At 45.3% G+C, this 9,937-nt stretch overlaps 1 long non-coding RNA gene across 2 annotated transcripts; it reads left to right on the top strand.

Annotated features, from left to right (window-relative positions):
- Positions 1 to 298: 298 nt before the first annotated feature.
- On the top strand, positions 299 to 1,026 carry LOC115385220 (uncharacterized). 2 transcript variants are annotated; one of them, XR_003931101.1, is made up of 3 exons: positions 299 to 356; positions 802 to 901; positions 985 to 1,026. It is a non-coding gene; the product is annotated as an uncharacterized LOC115385220 (long non-coding RNA). The 2 variants fall into 2 exon arrangements; XR_003931100.1 differs by lacking the exon at positions 299 to 356 and adding an exon at positions 681 to 718.
- Positions 1,027 to 9,937: the final 8,911 nt, after the last annotated feature.

Below are 9,937 nucleotides of genomic sequence, written 5' to 3'. Positions count from 1 at the left end.
TCTTGCATTTGCTGAATCATCGTGTTCGCTGCATTCTATTTCTGTCCTTACTGACTCTTCCTTCTCCTGCAGTCTCTTCCCTGGGTTCCCTGTGGAGTTCTCCTGGTCTCAGCTGACTGGTTGTGGCTCCAAACTCTCTGCTCCTTATTCCCTGCCGACTCTTCCTGGTTTGTCGTGAGTACTTCTTGCATTTGCTGAATCATTGAGTTGCCTACATTCTGTTTTCTGTCCGTGCTGACTCTTCATTCTCCCCGCAGTCTCTTCCTGGTTCCCTGTGGAGTCCTCCTGCTCTCAGCTGACTCGTTGTGGTCCCAACTCTCTGCTCCTGGTTCTCTGCGGAGTCCTCCTGGTTAGTTGTGAGTTCGTCTTGCATTTGCTGAGTCATCGTGTTCGCTGCATTCTGTTTTCTGTCCCTACGACTCTTCCTTCTCCCTGCAGTCTCTCCGGGTTCCCTGCGGAGACCTCCTGGTCTCAGCTGACTGTTGTGGCTCAAACTCTCTGCTCCTTATTCCCTGCCCGACTCTTCCTGGTTAGTCGTGAGTGCTTCTTGCATTTGCTGAATCATCGTGTTCCCTGCATTCTGTTTCTCTCCCTGCTGACCCTCCCTTCTCGCCGCAGTCTCTCCCGGGTTCCTTGCGGAGACCTCCTTGTCTCAGCTGACGCGTTGTGGCTCCTTACTTTCTGCTCCTTGTTCCCTGCCGACTCTTCCTGGTTTGTCGTGAGAATTTCTTGCATTTGCTGAATCATCGTGTTCGCTGCATTCTATTTTCTGTCCTTACTGACTCTTCCTTCTCCCTGCAGTCTCTCCCGGGTTCCCTGCGGAGACCTCCTGGTCTCAGCTGACTGGTTGTGGCTCCAAACTCTCTGCTCCTTGTTCCCTGCCGACTCTTCCTGGTTTGTCGTGAGTACTTCTTGCATTTGCTGAATCATCGTGTTTGCTGCATTCTGTTTTCTCTCCCTGCTGACTCTACCTTCTCGCCGCAGTCTCTTCCTGGTTCCCTGTGGAGACCTCCTGCTCTCAGCTGACTCGTTGTGGCCCAACTCTCTGCTCCTGGTTCTCTGCGGAGTCTTCCTGGTTTGTTGTGAGTCTTTATCACATTTGCTGAGTCATCTTTTTTCCTGCATTCTATGTTCTGTCCCTGCTGACTCGTCCTTGTTCCTGCAGTCTCTCCCGGGTTCCCTGTGGAGTTCTCCTGGTCTCAGCTGACTCGTTGCAGCTCCTAACTCTCTGCTCCTTGTTCCCTGCCGACTCTTCCTGGTTAGTTGTGAGTTCGTCTTGAATTTGCTGAGTCATCGTGTTCGCTGCATTGTGTTTTCTGTCCTACTGACTCTTCCTTATTCCTGCAGTCTCTTCCGGGTTCCCTGTGGAGTTCTCCTGGTCTCAGCTGACTCGTTGCGGCTCCTAACTCTCTGCTCCTTGTTCCCTGCCGACTCTTCCTGGTTTGTTGTGAGTTCGTCTTGCATTTGCTGAGTCATCGTGTTCGCTGCATTCTATTTTCTGTCCTTACTGACTCTTCCTTGTTCCTGCAGTCTCTTCCTGGTTCCCTGTGGAGTTCTCCTGGTCTCAGCTGACTCGTTGCGGCTCCTAACTCTCTGCTCCTTGTTCCCTGCCGACTCTTCCTGGTTTGTTGTGAGTACTTCTTGCATTTGCTGAATCATCGTGTTTGCTGCATTCTGTTTTCTCTCCCTGCTGACTCTACCTTCTCGCCGCAGTCTCTTCCTGGTTCCCTGAGGAGACCTCCTTGTCTCAGCTGACGCGTTGTGGCTCCTAACTCTCTGCTCCTTGTTCCCTGCCGACTCTTCCTGGTTTGTCGTGAGAATTTCTTGCATTTGCTGAATCATCGTGTTCGCTGCATTCTATTTTCTGTCCTTACTGACTCTTCCTTCTCCCTGCAGTCTCTCCCGGGTTCCCTGCAGGAGACCTCCTGGTCTCAGCTGACTGGTTGTGGCTCCAAACTCTCTGCTCCTTGTTCCCTGCCGACTCTTCCTGGTTTGTCGTGAGTACTTCTTGCATTTGCTGAATCATCGTGTTTGCTGCATTCTGTTTTCTGTCCCTGCTGACTCTACCTTCTCCCCGCAGTCTCTTCCTGGTTCCCTGTGGAGACCTCCTTGTCTCAGCTGACTCGTTGTGGCTCCTAACTCTCTGCTCCTTGTTCCCTGCCGACTCTTCCTGGTTAGTTGTGAGTTCGTCTTGAATTTGCTGAGTCCTCGTGTTCGCTGCATTGTGTTTTCTGTCCCTACTGACTCTTCCTTATTCCTGCAGTCTCTCCCGGGTTCCCTGCGGAGACCTCCTGGTCTCAGCTGACTGGTTGTGGCTCCAAACTCTCTGCTCCTTGTTCCCTGCCGACTCTTCCTGGTTTGTCGTGAGTACTTCTTGCATTTGCTGAATCATTGTGTTGCCTACATTCTATTTTCTGTCCCTGCTGACTCTTCCTTGTCCCTGCAGTCTGCTTGTTGTTCCCTGTGGAGTCCTCCTTGTGTCTGCTGAACCATCGTGGTCCCTCTAGTCTCCTCCTGGTTTGTTGAGTGTTCTTATTGCTTTTTTTGCTGAATCATCTTGTTCCCTGCATTCTTTTTTCTGCTCCTGCTGACTCTTCCTTTTCCCTACATTTTCTTCCCGGTTCCCTGTAGAGTCCTCCTGGTGTCTGCTGAACCATCGTGGTCCCTGCAGTCTCCTCCTGGCTTGGTGTGAGTACTTATTGCATTTTGCTGAGTCATCATGTTCCCTGCATTCTATTTTCTGTCCCTGCTGACTCCTCCTTGTCCCTGCAGTCTTCTTGTTGTTCAGTGTGGAGTCCTCCTTGTGTCTGCTTAACTATCATGGTCCCTGCAGTCTGCTCCTGGTTTGTTTTGAGTACTTATTGCTTTTGCTGAATCATCTTGTTCCCTGAATTCTATTTTCTGCCCCTGCTGACTTTCCTTGTCCCTGTAGTGTCTCGTGGTTTCCTTGTTGAGACCCTCCTGGTTCCTGGCGAGTCAACCTGGTTCAGTGTCTTGCCCCAGGAGAGTTTGACTTGCAGACAGGAGGACTCAGGAATCGATCTCACAACCCCCGGATTGTGGGACGACTGCTCTGCCCACTGAACCTCAGCTGCACCCTTCTGACATGTGCTGGTCCCAACTCTCTGCTCCTTGTAACCGGCTGACTCTTCCTGGTTTGTTGTGAGTACTTATTGCGTTTTGCTGAGTCATCTTGTTCCCTGCACTCTATTTTCTGTCCCTGCTGACTCTTCCTTGTCCCTACAGTCTCGTCCCGGTTCCCTGTAGAGCCCTCCTGGTGTCTGCTGAACCATCGTGGTCCCTGCAGTCTGCTCCTGGTTTGTTGTGAGTTCTTATTGCGTTTTTGCTGACTCATCTTGTTCCCTGCATTGTATTTTTTATCATTGCTGACTCTTCCTTCTCCCTGCAGTCTACTTGTTGTTCCCTGTAGAGTCCTCCTGGTGTCTGCTGAACCATCGTGGTCCCTGCAGTCTCCTCCTGGTTTGTTGTGTGTAGAGGTTAATCTTTACATCGGTGGTTTCTTTGATGGTCTTGTTTTAACCCCTTCTCGACAATAACGGACAAAGAGCCTTTTCACTCGTGTGACAACGTCTCCGTCGCAGCACGGTAAAAGAACCGTGCGCTCCGTCCGCCATCATTTTATTTCCTCATTTCAAACAGCTGAACTAAATAGCTTCCTCCTTGTGGGTTCACCCGAAGGTGCGCCCTCTAGCAGCACACACACACACTGCATGGTCAAACAAACTTAATTGCCCAATGTGTAAACCTTTTAACATATGAAACTCCATTGTTTATCTTAGAATACACAATGCATGAACTTAAATCTTCTTAAACTTACACATCAGAAATGGCGCTTACATTCCGGCCCCTAATTGTAAATGTTGGGCATAACAATTATCAAAACTCAAAGCAACATTTACATCTGTAACTTAAATCACACCCTCTTGTAAACATAAACAAAGATCACATTCTTATTTCAGTAACATAACAAATCAGTCCATTTCAAGCAAAACACACAACTTGTCGACTGGTCTTTCCAAAACATTGCTTTTGGTTTTAACCAGAACCCTTCTTACATGACCCTTTGAATCACAGATAGTCTTTTCAACTTTTCCCATTAACCATGACCCTCTTGGTGCAGTGTTATCTACAATAAGAACAACGTCACCAGGTTTCAGGTTTCTTTTTTGCATTGAACCATTTCTCTCTTTCTTGTAAAGTTTAAGATATTCTTTGGTCCAACGTTTCCAAAACATATTTGACAAATATTGAACTTGACGCCACCGTCTCCTTGAATACAAATCCTCTTTCTGAAACAAACCAGGTGACAACGCAGGGTGTCTTTTCATGAGAAGCAAATGATTTGGGGTTAATGCTTCTAAATCGTTTGGATCATTAGACACTCTTGTAATGGGTCTATCATTATAATAAACTCCACTTCACAAAACAAAGTGTGAAGACATTCATCATTAAGAGTTGTTGTCTCAATAACTGGTTTAGGATTTTCCTCACAGAACGTATCTGTCTTTTCCCATATCCACCGAAATGAGATCCAGCTGGTGGATTGAATATCCATGTAACACCTTTTTGCAAAAGTGATTCAGCTATTTTTGACTTATTCCAATCTTTGATTGCTTCACGCATTTCCTTTTGTGCACCTACTAGGTTTGTTCCATTATCCGATCTCATAACAGAAACTTGGCCTCGCCGAGCCACGAACCTTCTGAACGCGTTTATGCAAGAATCTGTTTCTAGTGAATGGGCAACCTCTATGTGAACCGCTCTGGTGGTCAGGCATGTAAACAAAACGCCATACCTTTTCACATAACCTCGGCCATATTTAACATCAAACGGTCCAAAGTAATCTATACCGACATTTGTGAAAGGAGGATTGTCTGTTTCAAGTCTGTCCTGTGGCAGGTTTGCCATTTTCTGTTCACCAGGTCTACCTGACACCCTTTTACAAAGCACACATTTCGACAATATTTTTCTGAGAGCGGCATCAGCTTTTGGAATCCAATATTTTTCTCTAAGTTTTGATAGCATTATGTTTCTCCCACTGTGACCCGTCAATTTGTGAATGTGTCTGAAGATCAACGATGACACATAGTGGTCTTGGTGAAGTATTACAGGGTGTTTCACATTAGATGGTAAGGCAGATTGATCTAGCCGTCCGCCAACTCTCAAAATCCCATTGTCTAACACAGGATCTAACTTCACAATGTTGCTCGTCTTCTTGACGTTTGACCTTTCTGTAGGGATACAATCTCGTCTCTGTAACTTTGGTTTTGACAAAATTTAACGATCTCCGTCTCTGCATTTTCCAGTTCCGCGACTGTTAAGTAACTTTCAACCTTGTTTGATCTTTGCTCTTTGACATTCTGACTGTCGCTGGCCGATACGGATTTGCGCTCATGTGACAGGTCTCGAAGTAGCTGTTTAAATCTTAGCATCCAGGCAACAGCCTTCTTAAGACTGAACCAATCTGAGTAGTGACAGATGAGTAGACTGATTGGATCAACTTTCACAGCGTCAACATCAATACTCATAACTTTCACTTCAGCATCATCATGGACATCTGTGACTATGATGGGTGAGACTGGCCACTGCTTGCAATCCTTTCTTAGAAAGTCTGGTGAGTGGATCCAGCATCTATTTGAGAGGAAGTCGTTTGCTTTCATGCCTCTCGATGCATAATCTGCAGGGTTCAACTCTGAATTCACATATCTCCACTGACTGACTTGGGAGTGGTCTCTGATCAGTGATATTCGATTTGAAACAGAAGTTTTAAATCTGGCACTGTCATTTGCAATGTACTTCAACACTGTGGTACTATCAGTCCAGAATGTAGATTCTTTCAATGGCATTTTTAATTCATTTCTCATCAACTTGTCCATTTTTACAGCTACAGCAGCCGCTGTTAGCTCAAGCCTCGGAATGGTAGTTTGCTTCAAAGGTGATACTCGTGACTTGCCCATTACAAATGAACAATGAATTTCACCCTTCTCATTTGTCAGACGAAGATAGGTGACTACACCATATCCTTTCTCACTTGCATCTGCGAAATGATGCAGCTGGGCAGATGTTACATTTCCAAATCCGACTGGTTTAAAACATCTATCCACTGAAAATCCCTGAAGTTTTGTAAAATCCGATACCCACAGTTGTGATCTTTGACTCAAATCCTTCGGAATGTCCTCATCCCATGAAACTTTCTTTCCACACAGCTCCTGCAGAATCATTTTGGCAGGGAGAATAACTGGGGACAAAAATCCTAAGGGATCATAGATGGAACTCACAAATGACAAAATGCCGCGTCTAGTTTGTGTCATTGGTTTTTCATTAATTCTGACTTTGAAAGAGTCTGTTTCAATACACCAGTTCACTCCTAAAACTCGTTCATCTGGCAGATTGTCATGACAAAGATCTAAAGCCTTAACCTCTGATGCTCTTTCTGTTTCAGGAATGGAGGCCAGAACAACTCTGCTGTTACTGTTCCACTTTGTAAGATGAAAACCTCCATCTGCACATAGTTTTGTCAACTCCTTTACCAGAGTGCAGGCTTCATTGTCATCCGACACTGACAGAAGACAATCGTCTACATAAAAGTTATTCTGCACCGCATTAATGGCCATGGGTGACACGTCATGTGTGGCATCCTCTGCTGTTTTCTTCAATGCAAAGTTGGCACAACTCGGCGAGGATGTCGCACCAAACAAATGCACTGTCATTTTGAACTCCTGAAATGGTTCATTCAGGTTTCCTCCGGGCCACCAGAGAAAGCGCAGCAAGTCTGTGTCCTCTGGCGGGACTTTAACTTGATGATACATCACCTCTATATCTGACATTAGAGCAATGTGATCATGTCTAAAGCGAGTTAAAACTCCTACTAGTGTGTTCGTCAAATCAGGACCCTGTAACGGTTCCTCATTCAGTGACTTACCCTGAAATGATGCTGCACAATCAAAGACAACGCGGAGCTTTCTTTTCTGTGGGTGGTACACCCCGTGATGAGGTATGTACCATAATCTCCCATCATCACGTTTTAGCGCTTCATTTGGCACAGGCACAGCATATTTCTTTTCTATGAGGTCTGACATGAATACTGTGTATTCTTTGTGAAACTCTTTGTTTTTCAGCATTTTTCTTTTCAGACTTTCTGCTCTCTGCACAACTAACTCACGGTTGTTGGGTAGCTTCACAGACTGGTCTTTAAGCGGAAGTCCTATACAATAATGACCTTTCACCTTTTTTACAGTGTTCTTAACAGAATCCATGAACTGCACATCCTCTCGTGACATCTCACGACGCTCTTCAGAAGCCTTTTCGGGAAAGTCGTAGTTAAACTGTTTTACACACAATGCTTCTATTTCTGACGTTGATATGCGGTTCACAGTGACACTTTGTTCGTTTTCAGACTCATTTCTGTTCAAAGGTCCATTGATGACCCAGCCTAAGATCGTACGCACTGCATAAGGACCATCATCTGTACTATTAATGACTTCCCATGGTTCCATCGCTTTGTAAGCATTCGCTCCTATCAAAAGCCCAATATCAGCGTCCAGTTTGGGCAGTTCCACTCTGTGTAGATGAGGCCACTTCTCCAGATCTGTCTGAATGGGAACGTTCTCCTTTGAAACTGGGATGTCCTTGTGAGTGTATGTGTCAGGAAGATCAATGTACACATTCTCATTTACACCACACACTTCCAAGCCTGAAACAATAAAACTTGGTTCTACCTTTTTCTGACCCAGAGTGCGGAGCAGGATCAGAGTTTTCTTTCCTTCGACACCAAGTTCTCTCATGAGGTTTTCTGAGCAAAAAGTTGCTTCACTGCCATTATCCAAGAATGCATAGGTATCGATTGTCTTGTTGTTTTTCTTAAGCTTTACATGAACTGGCACAATAGCCAAGACTCGACTGCCATTACCGGCCCCAGTGGCACCACATGTTCCACCTATGATTGGTATGGGACTAGGGGCTTCAGCATCTGCGTTTTCAGTGTCATTGTTAAGTTTGTCATCTCCTGATGCATCCTCTTTTTTAACATAGTGGAGCATGCTGGGATGTCTTTTGGGACAATACTCACACTGGAGTCGTTTCTTACAGTCTTTGCTCAAATGTCCTTGTGTCAAGCATGAAAAACAAAGTCCCTTTCCTTTAAGGAACTCCACTCTTTCTTTGTGCAGCAGTTTTCGTATTTTCTGACAGTCAGCTAAAGAGTGATTCTTCTCACAATAAGCACATGGGTTTTGAAAAGCATCCACTGTTTGACGCACTGAACCTTTAATCAAATCTGGTTTTTCCTTTGCTGCAGGTGCCACACTGGTAGCAAATGCACTGCCTTTAGGTCTGAACGTTTTACTTGGTTTTAAGTATTGCTTGCCCTTTTCATCAGCAACTTTAATGTTTCCTAATAACGGATCTGAAGCTATTTTGGCTTGTCTATTTAGGAACTTCACTAAATCTGAAAATCTAGCTCTTCTTCCAGAGTTTTCTTGGATGTCAAAGGCTGAGACTCTCCACACTTCTCTCATCTTGTAGGGTAGTTTGGAAACTATGACTCTAAGGTTTGTGGGGTTGTCTAGTTCTTCAAGATGGTTGATGTCTTGCATGGCATTGTTACAGCCAGTTAGAAAAAGAGTAACTATGGAGAGCTTTGGCATCATCAGCTTTCACCTGAGGCCAGTTTACTGCTTTATTCAAGTATGCTGCCGCAATTTTGACTTCATTCCCAAAATAATAGTGCAGGAGTTTCATTGCTTCTGGATAACCTGTTTGAGGATTCATATGTTGACAGCTTCTGACTAAATCCCTTGGTTCACCTCTTGTAAACTGTTCAAGATAATAAATCTTGTCACTATCGTCATCAGTTTTACTAGCAATAGTATGGTCAAAGGCTCTCAGGAATGACTTGAACTCTAAAGGATCACCACTGAAAATCGGAACATCTCTTTGTGGCAAATTTGTGAGCCTCTGTTGCTTAACCAACATCTCAGTAATATGATTCTGCTTCAGCATTACTTCACACAAGTCAACCTTAGTGTTCATTTCAACCTCAGTCACATTTTGTACAGGAATTTCCCCTCTTGCTTGGTATTGTGGTCTACTCAAGTGAGCATTTGACTGTTCATTGGTATCAACTGGGTGCCAACTACTAAGAGAGGTTTCACGTTGAGAGATCTCACTTCTGCTTTCACTGTCCTCATACTCACACTCATCCAGCACCTTTATCTTTGCAGTGGAAGCAGCAATTTCAGTCTCGAGCTCCAGCTGCTCCTTTCTCGCCTTTAACTGCAGCTCTTCCATCTCGAGCGCTTGCTTTTCCTTCAGCTTCTCTGCCTTTGCCATTAGAGAAGCTCTTTGTGCCTGTTCCTTGCGTCGTGCAGATGACGACGTAGATGATCCACTGCCGCTGGATCTGGCCCTGGATGCGCAGGATCCCGGTCGTTTCCTCGTGGCTCCTCCCATGGATGATGCGCTGTCGTCTGGTCTCATGTCATCCTGCAATCGCTGCCGCGTATCGGTTGACCATTTTTCAACATCCATCATGAAATTGTTGAAATGGTCCTTTTTTGGTTGGTACCAAGACGTCTGGTCAGAATCTCTCTCTTCTTCTGGTAGAAGTTGCACAACGTTCTCGTTTAACTGGTCAAATTCACTCATGAGTTTGAAAAACTCCTTCAACTGATCATCAACAGTGTCTGGGTCATCTCTGTTGTTCATCAAGACACTTATCTTGTGCAGCTTTGCAGTCACCTGCGACAGCTTTGCTCTTCTTAAATTGATCTGCCGCAGAAATTGTTCTTTCATGTATTTTTCTGTGTACTTTGGCGCCCTCTTTTGGCCATCATCGGCACCGCACACATCTTCCTTCTGACTGGCGTCCAGCTTGACGTCATCCTCCATTGTTCCTTCTTTACCGCGTTCCGTGCTC

Source organism: Salarias fasciatus, unplaced genomic scaffold, assembly GCF_902148845.1.
Source record: "Salarias fasciatus unplaced genomic scaffold, fSalaFa1.1, whole genome shotgun sequence".
In the NCBI taxonomy this organism is placed as follows: domain Eukaryota; kingdom Metazoa; phylum Chordata; class Actinopteri; order Blenniiformes; family Blenniidae; genus Salarias; species Salarias fasciatus.
Note: the sequence above shows the minus strand (reverse complement) of the source record. Positions and strands in the feature narration are given on the sequence as shown.